Genomic DNA, 15,031 nt, shown 5'->3' with positions numbered 1-15,031 from the left:
ACTAACATAGAGGCCGATTCTAGAAGTCAGCCAAAATCATCCTCACCATGCATTCGGCCTGGGTTCAACATCGATCTAATGGGCAATGGGATGCGTCGGCTGATGCACTGGAAGAAATCCACATTGTTCCTAACAAAGCCGACGTTCACATCGTAGTACCTTGGCTAACCATAGAGCCGATATCAGCGAGTTACTCAGCGGGAATCGGCTCGGGGGGCACCTAGTCATATGAGCATGCGCGACACCATTGAGCATGTGCGGAGAAATATTGGTGGCCGATAGGGAAATCGGCCAGTAAAAAAAAACAAAAAAAAAATCAAATCGGTACATGCAACCAGAGCCGATGCACAGACATTGCCTAAGTCAGAGGTGGCAAAGCCGATGCACGGCAGTCAACTTTGACAAGTACAGCGAAGCAAGTTTACATGCATCAGTTTACACAAAGAGGCCCTACTGAAGAAAAGCATTAAGGGCGTGAAGAGCATCAGCACGAATTCGATCCACCTCGGCGATCTCGGCCTCGTCGTCCTCGTCTCTCCCCATCACCAGCTGGCTGCTCAGGGCACGAATTTCAGCCAGGTCGGTCTTCAGATCAGCTGTGAGACTTTTTGCTTCCTCTTGGGAGCGAGCAATGAGGGTTTCCTCATCTTGGATAAGTTGTTTGGTCTCCCTGGCCCTCTTTTCAAGGTCCTCCAGTTCCTTGCGCAAAGTCTCAAGTTTGACACTATGGGTAGAAGTGGCGGTCTTGGCGTCTAAAGCGGCTTTCTTCTCGTTGAGCCGTTGACATTTGTCTGCAATATCGGCTCTCAACGGGAGTTGGGCGCGGCGAAGAGTAATCCTTTGACGAGCCGACTGCACCCTTGACCTGAAAACTGACAAAGTCACTGCCGGCCAAAGCTTAACTTGCAGCGTCACTGGGAGACGGGGCTGGGTGTCCTCGAGGATGCCTTTGATTGCCTCGGGGTTCTCGACCAGGGTTTCGACCGAGGAGGAGAGCAAAACTTTGAGACACTGGAGCGGGCCATCGACCGCGCTAGGATCTGGCTCTTCACCTGCTTTGGAAGCAGCTGGCTCGATGGAGTCGGGGTCGAACGTCAGCAAGCTTGAAGGATCACACCCCTGACAGACGAGCAAGAGCAGCATGAGCATACGACAAAGGAAAAGAGTAGGCCCGAGAGAGTGGAGCTTACCTCTCCCAAGAAAGGAAGGGAAGCCGATGTTGTGACAATCGGCTTTGCGGTAGTCTGGGCCAGGTTAGCCACTTGGTCAGTCACGCTTGGCGAGTTGGATAGGCCAAGGGTAGCAGATGGCATCGGCACCTCTTCGACGTCCCCGCTAGAGGTCCCGTTAGTCTGCAAGGGAAATGGTGAGGCAATCCAATTAGTAATGAGACGATGTGGAACACGAGCTGTTGAGGTAATTACATTTGAAACTTCCTGGCTCGGCGAGGAGACTTGTGGGCCTGTGCGAGCCCTTTTGACGCATCGACGCTTCATGCGTGACCCCGTTTGGATCGGAGCTCGAAGGACAGCGAGGCTCCGGAGTCGACCTTTTCCTAGAAGCCGACGTTGGCGAGTCCGTCCGGCTCGTGTGGTGGATCTTTACGTATCGCTCGGGGAGGAGTCCCTTGGACTGGACTGTGCTCCCTCACTGGAGTTCTCTTCAGTGGAAGTCTGAAAGAAGAGGTACAACCATGTTACAAAGGTTGGGAAGGCAAATATGTTTGGTCAAGACACGAAGCAACTTACGTGCAAGCTTTCCTGGGCAGGAGCTTTGCGCTTCAGGGTCTTCCTGACAGCCACCTTCCTCACTGCCGTCCTCGCCTGAGTCGAGGCTCGGGGGCAACTGGCCCCGAAGATGCTTTACTCTTGGGAGCCGATTTCGGTGAAATCGGCTGACTCTGCATTATGACTTTCTTCAGAGGTGGTGAGCTCTGGCAGAAGAGAACCACTGGGGCCGGAGGAAGGAATACGAACGGGGAGCCATCGGCTTGCGTGGGAGCTGGGCCATCTTGTTGCTGCCATGAGATGGAGTCAGGTCACAGACAATCACCATAAGCGGTTACAAGAAATATTTGAGTAATGGTACCTGGTCCGCGGGGACGTCATACTCGGCATCAAGTTGTCTCAACAGCGGTCCTAAAGCCCTTCTGAAGACATGGGTCTTCCACATGGACCACCAAGTCTCGAAACCGTCGGTAGTGAAGGAGAAACGGAGATCGTGGGGAATTGGAATGGCCAAAGCATCAAAGAAGGTATAACACCTTTGGCCAGTAAGGATGTCAGGCAGTTCAGCTCTCCTTGCAGTCAGGTGGTGTAAGAAGAAGTGTGGAGGCACCTGCCCAAGACCGAGCTGTCGGGCTACCACTACCGGTTGATAACACTCATAACCAGGCTTGATGATCCGGTTCGAGGTACTCATGCCAACGGGGAGGAAGCAAGGACGAATCATGATGGAATACGGATGCTTGGGTGCTAGCGTCATCGGCTAAGTTATCCAATCGAAAGGAGACTGGATTTTCAAAATTCTCCGGTTCAGGTATAAGGAAAGAACAGGGGTTGTCCAAACCTTGGAAGAAGATCTTGAACCACCTGCTCGCTTCCTTAGGGATCAGCTCGCTGCTCGGGAGACCATACAAAGCTTGGCCATAGCTGGTGCATCGGATATCCTTTCCGTTAGCATCCGGAAAGGTGCAGGAGGTCAAAGGTGGGAATTCACGGGATCCGGTTACGAAAGTATAGCTGCGCCCATAACCGAATAAACCACCGAGGGACCGCCGATTTAATCGTCTTTTGAGAGAACAGTTTGACAAACATCAGTTGAAGAGATCGATAGACCTCTCCAAGAAACAGTTTGCCTAGGCCAAGATGGGTGCCTTTGGCCAGTTCATAGGCTAGGGAAAGGTAATTTTTGGTAGGGGCAAGTGATGGGCCACAGAATATGAAGTGTTCCAACCAAAAGTTCAGGAAAGCTGTGTGTTCTCTCTCTGTCACAGGGCCTTTGGTCTTCATATAACGATTGAGGTAGGCACCCCAAATGGTACACTCTTTTTTAGAAGAAAGGGTGAAAGGGACTTTCGGCAGTTTGAATGCGTAAGGGCTTGGGGATGCAATGTCTAGGCCCGTGATCATGGCCACATCCAGCGAGGTTGGAGTCATAGGGCCATGGCCAAACATGAAGCAGTTCAGTGCGTCAGACCAGAAGTAGCCGATGGTTTTCAGAATATTTTCATTCTTCTCAAGAGGAGACAATGATAATGACAGGGCATCGGCTATCCCTATGGCTTCCCAGGTGGCATAATGGGTTTTGGATACTCTATTGTACCATGTCACCCAACCCTCAGGAGGATTAGGCCAGGCTCGCAGGCAGTCGGCCCAGGAGGTCAGATCTAAGTTCTGATTCACGAAGGGGATTCTGTTAGCTTCGCATGAAATTAAGAGGGCAGGACTCTCGGAAGAACGAGGACCGAGGCACATAGAATTTGCGAGAGAAGGATGTGGCAGCAGGATGTCTGAGACCTAAAATTGATAGTGGAATAGAACATTAATTCAGGTGTTTGCTCGTTTACTCCTAACATTGATGCACGTGACAAGGGGGCTGTTGAGGATTACCTTCAGACCGGAGACCATGGCGTTGGCGTTGGATGATTCCGCCATTGGATGCGCTGAGGAATCGGGACGGCGCGGCTAAGATCTGAGATTCGTAGAGCTGCCGAGGCGGCGATTTGGGGATCTGAGTTTCTCAGACGAAGGGCGCAGGTTACCGTTTGGAGGGGCAGTTAGGTTGGCCCTGCTCCCGTTTTATCGTAGAGGCTGATGTGGTGCCATCAGCTCTTTTGGGGAGTGTTTTACTCTGGCTATCGGCAAAGTTAAGTGAAGACAGTCCTTCATTTTAAGATGAATTTTTTAGATTGGTGATAAAGTCAAGGAGGCAAGACGCCATGACATGACCCGATGAGGGATAAGCATAATGATTTTGGAAATGTCATTTCCAAAACCAGGGGGGCATGTGTTATCACCAGAATTTGACCGGATCAGAGGTGGGCCGCGATTGGAGATGGGTTTGAAGAATATATATAGAAGCAATACATGAATCGGCCTTGTGTACCAAGTTTGGGCTAATTGCCCGTGTATCTGTACCATAGTAGATCGCATCTTAATTTAGAAGTTAGAGTTTTACCCGTGCACGGTTAGGTGCACACCTGAATTAGAAAGTCCCCCGGACTATAAATATGTATCTAGGGTTTATGAAATAAACAACAACCAACGTTCAACACAAATCAATCTCGGCGCATCGCCAACTCCTTCGTCTCGAGGGTTTCTCCTGGTAGCACCATGCTGCCTAGATCGCATCTTGCGATCTAGGCAGCATAAGCTTATTTACGTTGTTCATGCGTTGCTCGTGCTCGAAGCCTTTTTGATGGCGAGCAACGTAGTTATCTTAGATGTGTTAGGGTTAGCATTGTTCTTCGTATCATATGCTCGTCGTAGTGCAACCCTTATGCATCTAGCCGCCCTTACACCTATCTTAGGTGTAGGGGCGGCACCCCGCTTGATCATTGTTTAGTAGATCCGATCCGTTACGGTTGCTCCTTGTTCTTCAAGGATTAGTTTAATATCCGCAATAGTTAGGCCTTACAAAGGGTTGGAGGATCCAGCGGCGTGTAGGGTGTAGTTTGCTAGCCCTAGACAGGATGTTCCGGGATCAACCTCGTGTTGGTTTTTAGGCCCTGTCTAGGATCGGCTTACGATCACCGTACGCGAGCGCGAGGCCCAATCGTGAGTAGGATGATCCGATTATGCGGTGAAAACCCTAAATCGTCGTAGATCGCATTAGCTTTATCTTGATCAAGCAGGACCACCATATATTCGGACACCTTGTACGAATCATGGGTGGATCGGCTCTTTGAGCCGATTCACAGGATAACCTGAGAGCCGATCGAGGCTCGTATTTAATGTTTACGTGTATGCCGTGCAGGAAACTAAGCGAGGCATCATCCAACACCTTCCTGACCAGGTATAGGTCAGGTGGCACGCCCTTGCGACAGCATCGGACGTGTGACCAGAAGGCTTTGCGGGACGTCGCTCTGAGGGACTAGGGCCAGCCGCAGCCCTGAGTTGTTCCCGGCTCTACGGTGTTGCCAGTCGCTGCCCGCCGGTGGGTTTCTGACCGCAACAGGCGCTCGCAGAGAAGAAGGGGAAGAGAAGCAACGTGCACGGGAGAGGATAGGGACGAGGCTCGGCGGACGCAGGAGCTCTGCATGACGTCTCCTCGTCCACAGAGGCAAGCAGGAGTGATAGGGCAAAGATGGCCGATCTTTCGATGAGAGTATGATAGCGTCGATTTGTTGGTGGAGTCCGTGCTTGACGATCCGACTACACGTGCAAAGCTCGTGCGCCAATGCAATCGCTAGGACAATCTCCGGGAGTTACTGATCTTGTGGATGCACGATCAGCCTGACCAGCGAGGGTCTTAATTCCTACCTGAAATCGAGAACAAGTAAGAACTAATGATGCAATCAGAATATTGCGGATATAGATGAAAGCTTTATTGAAAAAGGTGGGATTCCGAATAGTCGGTCTTGTTCTGGGCGTTGGCCTCAAAAGAAGTACACGAGAGTTGCAGCAATGGCTAACTTTTAATCTAATCAAAATCCGAGTCTAAACGTGACGGCTATGGGGGTATTTAAAGGAGGAAAAGGTGGGGTTTCGACCAGCCATACGTATGGTGGCCGAACCAAACCCTAGAAGGCCTTTCCCCCTTCAATACGGACTCTAAAAAGTGGCTGACTTAATTCCTGCGAAAATGACATGAGCCTGGCCCAAAACTAAAGGTGACACAGCACCATATTATGCTATGGACGAAATTATGAAGTGGAGAACTCTATATTTCGTCCATGTATTCATCTCTTCTTATGGTGGCTTCAAAGTCCTGAAATCTCCACTTGTGGCGTCATCTTCAATCCTCAAGTGCTTGCTGCCATCTCCTCCATGTGTGATCATGCTCTAATGCTTGTCCTCCTCATCCATGCTAGGTCCATCATTCCTAAGAGTAACAAACATATCTGATTTAGGCAACATCATATTCTCATGTATATGAGGAATAGTTCCAAGAAACGAAAGTACCTGATAGTTAAGTTGTTTGGCACGAGCTTGAGTGATTGGTCCTTGTATTTGTGTGGTTGTAGGTACAGCGTTTGTATCAATAGATGGGATGTCCTCATCATGCCCCCCTTCTTGAATTGAAGTCGTCCTCGACGCAAGCTCATCTTCTTCACCAAAGTAAGGCTTCAAATCTGCAATGTTAAATGTAGGACTTACCGGACCCAATTCCGCAGGAAGCTCAAGTTTATATGCATTATCATTTATTTTCTCTAACACCTTAAAAGGACCAGCGGCACGGGGCATTAACTTAGACTTGCGCAATGCAGGAAAACGGTCTTTGCGCAAATGCAACCAAACAAGATCACCAACATCAAACACAACATGTTTTTTTCCTCTATCCCCAGCAATTTTATACTTAGCATTCATGCGTTCGATGTTGTCTTTAGTAGTCTCATGCAATTTTAATATCAATTCAGCACGTTGTGTAGTATCCAAATCATTTTGCACCGAAGATGGTAAAGGCAATAAATCAATAGGTGCACGTGGAACAAAACCATACACAATCTCAAAAGGGCACATCTTAGTGGTAGAATGCAGTGAACGATTGTAAGCAAATTCAATATGAGGTAAACATTCTTCCCACAATTTTAAGTTCTTCTTCAAAACAGCCCGCAACATAGTAGACAATGTTCTATTTACTACTTCAGTTTGTCCATCAGTTTGGGGATGACATGTAGTACTAAACAGCAATTTAGTCCCCAACTTAGCCCATAAACATCTCCAAAAGTGGCTAAGAAACTTAGTATCACGATCAGAAACAATAGTATTTGGCACACCATGTAAACGCACAATTTCGCGAAAGAACAAATCAGCAACATGTGTAGCATCATCCGTTTTGTGACATGGAATAAAGTGTGCCATCTTAGAAAACCTATCCACAACAACAAAGATACTATCCCTCCCCTTCGTGTACGAGGCAAACCCAAAACGAAATCCATAGAAATATCCTCCCAAGGTACACTAGGAACAGGAAGAGGCATATATAAACCATGTGGATTAAGTCGAGACTTAGCTTTTTGACATGTAGTGCAGCGTGCCACAAATCTCTCAACATCTCGATGCATACGTGGCCAAAGAAGTGTGCAGCAAGTACATCCTCCGTCTTCTTCACACCAAAGTGTCCCATCAATCCTCCTCCATGCGCCTCCTGCAACAACAAAAGACGAACGGAACCATCTGGGATGCATAGCTTGTTAGCACGGAACACAAATCCATCATTGAGGACGAATTTGTTCCATGTTCTACCATCTTTACAATTCAGCAACACATCTTTAAAATCAGCATCATGCAAGTATTGTTACTTTATTGTTTCTAATCCAAAAATCTTGAAGTCAAGTTGAGATAGCATAGTATAACGGCGCGACAAAGCATCAGCAATAACATTATCTTTACCCTTTTTGTGTTTGATAACATAAGGAAAAGACTCAATAAACTCAACCCACTTTGCATGGCGGCGATTCAACTTAGCTTGACTACGAATATGCTTCAAAGATTCATGATCAGAATGTATAACAAATTCTTTAGGCCATAAATAATGTTGCCAAGTTTCTAATGTCCGAACCAGCGCATATAATTCTTTATCATAAGTAGAATAGTTCAGACTAGGCGCACTCAATTTCTCACTAAAATATGCAATAGGTTTGCCCTCTTGTAACAACACACCTCCCAAACCAATTCCACTAGCATCACATTCAAGCTCAAAAGTCTTATTGAAATCAGGAAGTTGGAGTAATGGAGCATGTGTTAACTTATCTTTCAGTATCATGAAGGCTTCTTGTTGTGCATCGCCCCACACAAAGGGCACATCCTTCTTTGTAAGCCCATTCAGTGGCGCAGCAATGGATCCAAAATCTTTCACAAAGCGCCTATACAAACCAGCGAGGCCAAGAAAACTCCTCACTTGTGTGACCGTCTTGGGCTGCGGCCAACTCTCAATTGCCTCAATCTTGGTTGGATCAACTTCAATGCCCTGTGCAGTAACAACATAGCCAAGAAATGCAACTCGATTGGTGCAAAAGGTGCACTTCTCAAGATTACCATACAAACGTGCATCACGTAAAGCATGAAAAACAGCACGTAAATGATCCAAATGATCCTCCAAAGATTTGCTATAAATCAGAATATCATCAAAGTATACCACCACAAAACGTCCAATAAAAGCACGTAAAACTTCGTTCATCAGTCTCATGAAAGTACTAGGTGCATTAGTCAAACCAAAAGGCATTACTAACCACTCATATAAACCGAACTTAGTTTTAAACGCTGTTTTCCATTCATCTGCTAATTGCATACGAATCTGGTGGTAACAACTACGCAAATCAACTTTAGAGAACATAATAGAACCACTCAATTCATCAAGCATATCATCTAAACGAGGTATTTGATGACGGTATCGAATGGTAATATTATTAATAGCTCTACAATCGATACACATGCGTGAAGAACCATCCTTCTTAGGTACCAAGATAATAGGAACAAGCACATGGGCTAAGAGACTCACGAATGTAACCTTTATCTTGGAGAACCTGAATTTGTCGCTGAATCTCTTTCGTCTCTTCAGGATTAGTACGGTATGGTGCACGGTTGGGCAGCGACGCTCCTGGAATCAAGTCAATCTGGTGTTCTATGCCTCGGATAGGTGGTAGTCCAGGGGGAACATCGTGTGGAAACACATCAATGAATTCCTGCAAAAGGTTAGCAACCGCAGGTGGCAAAGAAGGAGGCATATCCTCAAATGAAAACAGAACTTCTTTGCAAATGATAGCATAGCATTGAGTAGTGTTCACATCAAGTTCAGCAATATCAGATTTTCTAGCAAGCAAACAATGATTTTTCAAACGAATTTCAGTAGCATGGTTCGAATCAGATTTAGTATTAGTCTTATGTGGAACAAAATCTGCAGCAACAATCTGATTCTCACTCTTAAGTTTCTCCTCGTTTTTTACTCTACTAGCTCTAGCAAGATCATCTTTTAGTATTTGTTCAGGAGTCATAGGTTTGAGACCAATTTTCTTTCCGTCATGCATAAGAGAATACTGATTAGTTTTACCATTATGAACAGATTCTCTATCAAATTGCCAAGGTCTACCAAGTAACAAAGAACAAACTTGCATAGGTACAACATCACAATCCACCAAATCAGAATATGTACCAATGGTAAAATGCAAACGTGTAGTTCTTGTTACCTTGAGCTTCCGAGAGCTCTCAAACCATTGTATGTAGTATGGATGTGTGCGCTGTCTTGTAGGAAGAGAAAGCTTCTCCACCATGTCAATCGCTGCCAGATTATTGCAGCTCCCTCCATCAATGATGATCCGTATAGCTCGCTCTTTTACAACGCCTCGTGTTTGGAACAGATTGTGGCGTTGATCATGCTCAGCTTTGCTCAATTGCATGCTCAACACATGCTGTGCAACTAAGCTCCTGTACTGATCAACAGTGTCAGCTTCCATTACCTCCATCTCTCTCTCAGAATCAGTATTGGCGCCATCGCGAGCAGCAATAAGGGCCAATGTATCTTCATCAAAGTCACTTGCAGAATCATATTCTCCATCTTCACACACCAACATGACATGCTTGGTTCTGCATTCTCGCTCTATGTGACCAAATCCCAAGCATTTGCGACATTGAATGTCGCGCGTCTTCCCCGTGGAGGCCATGGAAGATGAACTCCGAGGAGGACCAGCCGATGGTGGTGGAGTAGCAGAGGAGGTGCTCGTGATGCAGGCGCGGTGTACTTGGAGGTAGTAGGTGCTGGTGCAGTACCACGAGATGGTGGCGCTGATTGTCGCGGAGACCACGACGATGTACGACCTGCGAAACATTAGCTCTTCTCCATGGTGGTTGACGATCCCGCACTTCACGTTCAGCTTTGCAAGCAAGATGAAACAAGCGAGTAATAGTGTTGTACTCCTTATAATCTAAAATATGCTGAATCTTTTTATTCAAACCACCAAAGAAACGTGCAAGCATAGCCTCATTATCCTCTACAATACCACAACGAATCATGCCAGTTTGCAATTCTTGATAATAGTCTTCTACAGAATTTTTGCCTTGTTCTAAGCGAGAATTTTTTTTCAGCAAATCACGTTGATAATGTGGAGGAACAAAACGAGTCTGCATAGCAAGTTTTAACCCAATCCAAGTAGCAGGAATATTTGCTGCATGTGTTCTACAATATTCAGACCACCAAATAGATGCAAAATTTGTGAACTCACAAGTAGCAGCACTAACACGCAAGTGATCAGGGTATTTTAAACATGCAAAGCGTTGTTCTACTTCCAATTCCCATGTAAGATATGCATCAGGATTATATCTACCCTCAAATGGCGGAATATTCCGTTTCAGTTTAGCAACATGATCATCCTCATTACGTACCGGGCGTGGAGGTGGTCGAGCGTTGCGGTTCAACTGCCGTGGACGAACTGAAGGAGATATGCCCTAGAGGCAATAATAAAGTGGTTATTATTTATATCTTTATGTTTATGATAAATGTTTATATATCATGCTATAATTGTATTAACCGAAACATTAGTACATGTGTGATATGTAGACAAACAAAGAGTCCCTAGAATGCCTCTTAACTAGCTTGTTGATTAATGGATGATTAGTTTCATAATCATGAACATTGGATGTTATTAATAACAAGGTTATATCATTGTATGAATGATGTAATGGACACACCCAATTAAGCGTAGCATAAGATCTCGTCATTAAGTTATTTGCTATAAGCTTTCGATACATAGTTACCTAGTCCTTATGACCATGAGATCATGTAAATCACTTATACCGGAAAGGTACTTTGATTACATCAAACGCCATTGCGTAAATGGGTGGTTATAAAGGTGGGATTAAGTATCCTGAAAGTATGAGTTGAGGCATATGGATCAACAGTGGGATTTGTCCATCCCGATGACGGATAGATATACTCTGGGCCCTCTCGGTGGAATGTCGTCTAATGTCTTGCAAGCATATGAATAAGTTCATAAGAGACCACATACCACGGTACGAGTAAAGAGTACTTGTTACGAGACGAGGATGAACAAGGTATGGAGTGATACCAAAGATCAAACCTCGGACAAGTAAAATATCGCGTGACAAAGGGAATTGGTATCGTATGTGAATGGTTCATTCGATCACTAAAGTCATCGTTGAATATGTGGGAGCCATTATGGATCTCCAGTATCCCGCTATTGGTTATTGGTCTGGAGTGAGTACTCAACCATGTCCGCATAGTTCACGAACCGTAGGGTGACACACTTAAAGTTGGATGTTGAAATGGTAGTACTTGAATATGGAATGGAGTTCGAATATTTGTTCGGAGTCCTGATAAGATCCCGGACATCACGAGGAGTTCCGAATGGTCCGGAGAATAAGATTCATATATAGGATGTCATTTTATGTGAATTAAAATGATCCCAAGGTTCTACGGAAGGTTCTAGAAGGTTCTAGAAAAGTCCGGAAGAAATAAGGATGGAAGGTGGAGTCCCGTAGGACTCCACCCACCTTGGCCTGGCCAACCTAAGGGAGGAGGAGTCCCAAGTGGACTCCCCACCATGGTGACCGGCCACCCCACCAAGGAAAGGGGGAGTCCCACTCCCCTAGGTTTGGACACTTGGAAGGTTTTGTTGGGGTCTTATTCGGACTCTTTGACCTAAACCTTGGGGCCTCCACCTATATAAAGAGGGGAGAGAGGGGCTGGCCGGCCACTCAAGCCACCACCATGGCCGCACCCCTCAAGGGTGCCCTAGCCGGCAGCCCCTCTCCCCAAACCCTAGCGGTCTCTCTCCTCCACCATATCCCGCACGCTAAGCGAAGCTCCGCCGGATTTCTCCACCACCACCGACACCACGCCGTCGTGCCGTCGGATTCAAGAGGAGCTACTACTTCCGCTGCCCGCCGGAACGGGAGGTGGACGTCGTCTTCATCAACAACCGAACGTGTGACCGAGTACCGGAGGTGCTGCCCGTTCGTGGCGCCTGAAGCGATCGTGATCAAGATCTTCTACGCGCTTTGCAAGCGGCAAGTGAACGTCTACCGCAGCAACAAGAGCCTCATCTTGTAGGCTTTGGAATCTCTTCAAGGGTGAGACTCGATACCCCCTCGTTGCTACCGTCTTCTAGATTGAATCTTGGCTTGGATTGCGTGTTCGCGGTAGGAAAATTTTTGTTTTCTATGCAACGTTATCCTACACGAACAGGTGCAGGTTGTTGGACTTCCTTGCCGTCCAGTATGTTCTCATCTACCTGCTCGTCCGCGTTCCCGTCAGAATCTTCGTAGCCTTCATCAGAAGGCGCGTCATGTGCGGCTGCTGCAGCAGGAGCGGTACCCGCAGGAACGTCCGCACGAGGAACGAGGCGTGCGCGGCGTTGCACGTTGGCGCGAGGCGGCAGTAACCGAGTCAAAAGCTCCTGGAACTTGGCGTCGAGTTTGGAGTTGAAAGCTGCCTCGAGGCCATCCAGCTTGTCCAGCGCGTCGGTGAGTTTGGCATCCACGTCACCAATGCGCGCATCGGTGTCACGTGCATGCCCGCCCAAAAGGTGGGTGAAGTGAGCATGCAACTGCTCAGGCGTCATCTTGGCCGGGTCAACAGCGGCCGGATCAACTGGTCCTGACATGGTTAGTACACAAAAAGCACAAATGTATATGCCTACAAACTACGGAATATGGTGGTTCACGCGCAATTCGTCAAGCAAAATACAAAGCTCTTACAAGTTCTCACCAAACAGGAGGAAGACGATGTAACAACCAGCAAGGATCAGCGTCTCCAAAGATTGCCAAAGCGATTACCAGGTGTCGACACAGTGCACGTGGAGACAATATGTAGAGCTGTAGGAAGGCTAATATGGTAGCAAAACAGCAATTGTCAAAATAGCAATGCAATATTGAAAGTATGCTCAACAACGGTACTGTGCTGGTCCTAGGCTAGACCGTAGTAGAGACGCGAGCCTAGAATACTAGCGAGGTCACGGCGCGGCACACAAGCAACTAGCAGCGATGACGTGGCGATGATGTGGCGATGTGAGGTGCGAAAAATCACTATGATGGCAAGTGTCACAAACTGATCCCCGAGGTCTAAAAACAGTATAGCCTCAGAAAAAAATTTGTCGAAATTTTGGAGGTGCTCCGGAAAGCGCGCAGGCGTCAAAAAAATGTCGCTATAACGGCCAGTGGCGAAAAGTGATCGCCAAAGTGAAAAACCAATGTAGCCAGAAAATTTTTTCGGAAGCGTTTCCAGACTTTTTTTTATCTCACGGAAATTTTTCTACAACGCAGGATGGTATTATAAGGTAACAACTACTCCCTCCGTTCCTTTTTAATTGACTCAAATTTAGTACAAAGTTGTACTAAATCTGAGTCAATTAAAAAGGAACGGAGGGAGTAAGTAGGAAAAACAAGAAAACCTAATTCTACACGGACTCTGTCGCGGCAGAGAAACAGCACAAATCCGTGTCGTGGTAGGAACCGGGGTATATGGTAGATGCGGGTGTATATGGTGATGGCGGAAGTATATGGCAGGTGTATATGGCAGGCGTATATTGCGATCGCGGAAGTATATGGCAGGTGTATATGGCAGCTGTATATGGCGATGGCGGAAGTATATGGTAGGTGTATATGGCACGTGTATATGGCGATGATGGCGGTGATCTGCGTATGGTGCGAGTGGCGGCGGCGGCGTGACTAATGACCAGAACTCGAAACTCTAAGGGAACTAGACGCTAAGACCAACAACTCGACACGAAGATGCAGACACAAATTCAACTATGCAAAACTGAAAGACAATGCAAAGACGTGGCAGGGGGTTTATGGGATGATATGATCTAAACCCTAACTGTATTTTTTTGGCTTTTTCGTGGTTGATGGGTATGATGGCAGATGCAATCTACACTAGGAAAACAGTAAAATCTCACCGAGCAACCTGAAATCTGATACCACTTGATAGGGCAAAGATGGCCGATCTTTCGATGAGAGTATGATAGCGTCGATTTGTTGGTGGAGTTCGTGCTTGACGATCCGACTACACGTGCAAAGCTCGTGCGCCAATGCAATCGCTAGGACAATCTCTCGGGAGTTACTGATCTTGCGGATGCACGATCAGCCTGACCAACGAGGGTCTTAATTCCTACCTGAAATCAAGAACAAGTAAGAACTAATGATGCAATCAGAATATTGCGGATATAGATGAAAGCTTTATTGAAAAAGGTGGGATTCGAATAGTCGGTCTTGTTCGGGCGTTGGCCTCAAAAGAAGTACACGAGAGTTGCAGCAATGGCTAACTTTTAATCTAATCAAAATCCGAGTCTAAACGTGACGGCTATGGGGGTATTTAAAGGAGGAAAAGGTGGGGTTTCGACCAGCCATACGGATGGTGGCCGAACCAAACCCTAGAAGGCCTTTCCCCCTTCAATACGAACTCTAAAAAGTGGCTGACTTAATTCCTGCGAAAATGACATGGGCCTGGCCCAAAACTAAAGGTGACGCAGCACCATATTATGCTATGGACGAAATTATGAAGTGGAGAACTCTATATTTCGTCCATGTCTTCATCTCTTCTTATGGTGGCTTCAAAGTCCTGAAATCTCCACTTGTGGCGTCATCTTCAATCCTCAAGTGCTTGCTGCCATCTCCTCCATGTGTGATCATGCTCCAATGCTTGTCCTCCTCATCCATGCTAGGTCCATCATTCCTAAGAGTAACAAACATATCTGATTTAGGCAGCATCATATTCTCATGTATATGAGGAATAGTTCCAAGAAACGAAAGTACTCGATAGTTAAGTTGTTTGGCACGAGCTCGAGCGATTGGTCCTTGTATTTGTGTGGCTGTAGGTACAGCGGTTGTATCAATAGATGGGATGTCCTCATCAA

The sequence above is a fragment of the Lolium rigidum genome, chromosome 4 (genome assembly GCF_022539505.1).
Source record: "Lolium rigidum isolate FL_2022 chromosome 4, APGP_CSIRO_Lrig_0.1, whole genome shotgun sequence".
Lineage (NCBI taxonomy): Eukaryota > Viridiplantae > Streptophyta > Magnoliopsida > Poales > Poaceae > Lolium > Lolium rigidum.
The sequence above is the reverse complement of the archived record's forward strand: the minus strand, read 5'-3'. Positions refer to the sequence as shown.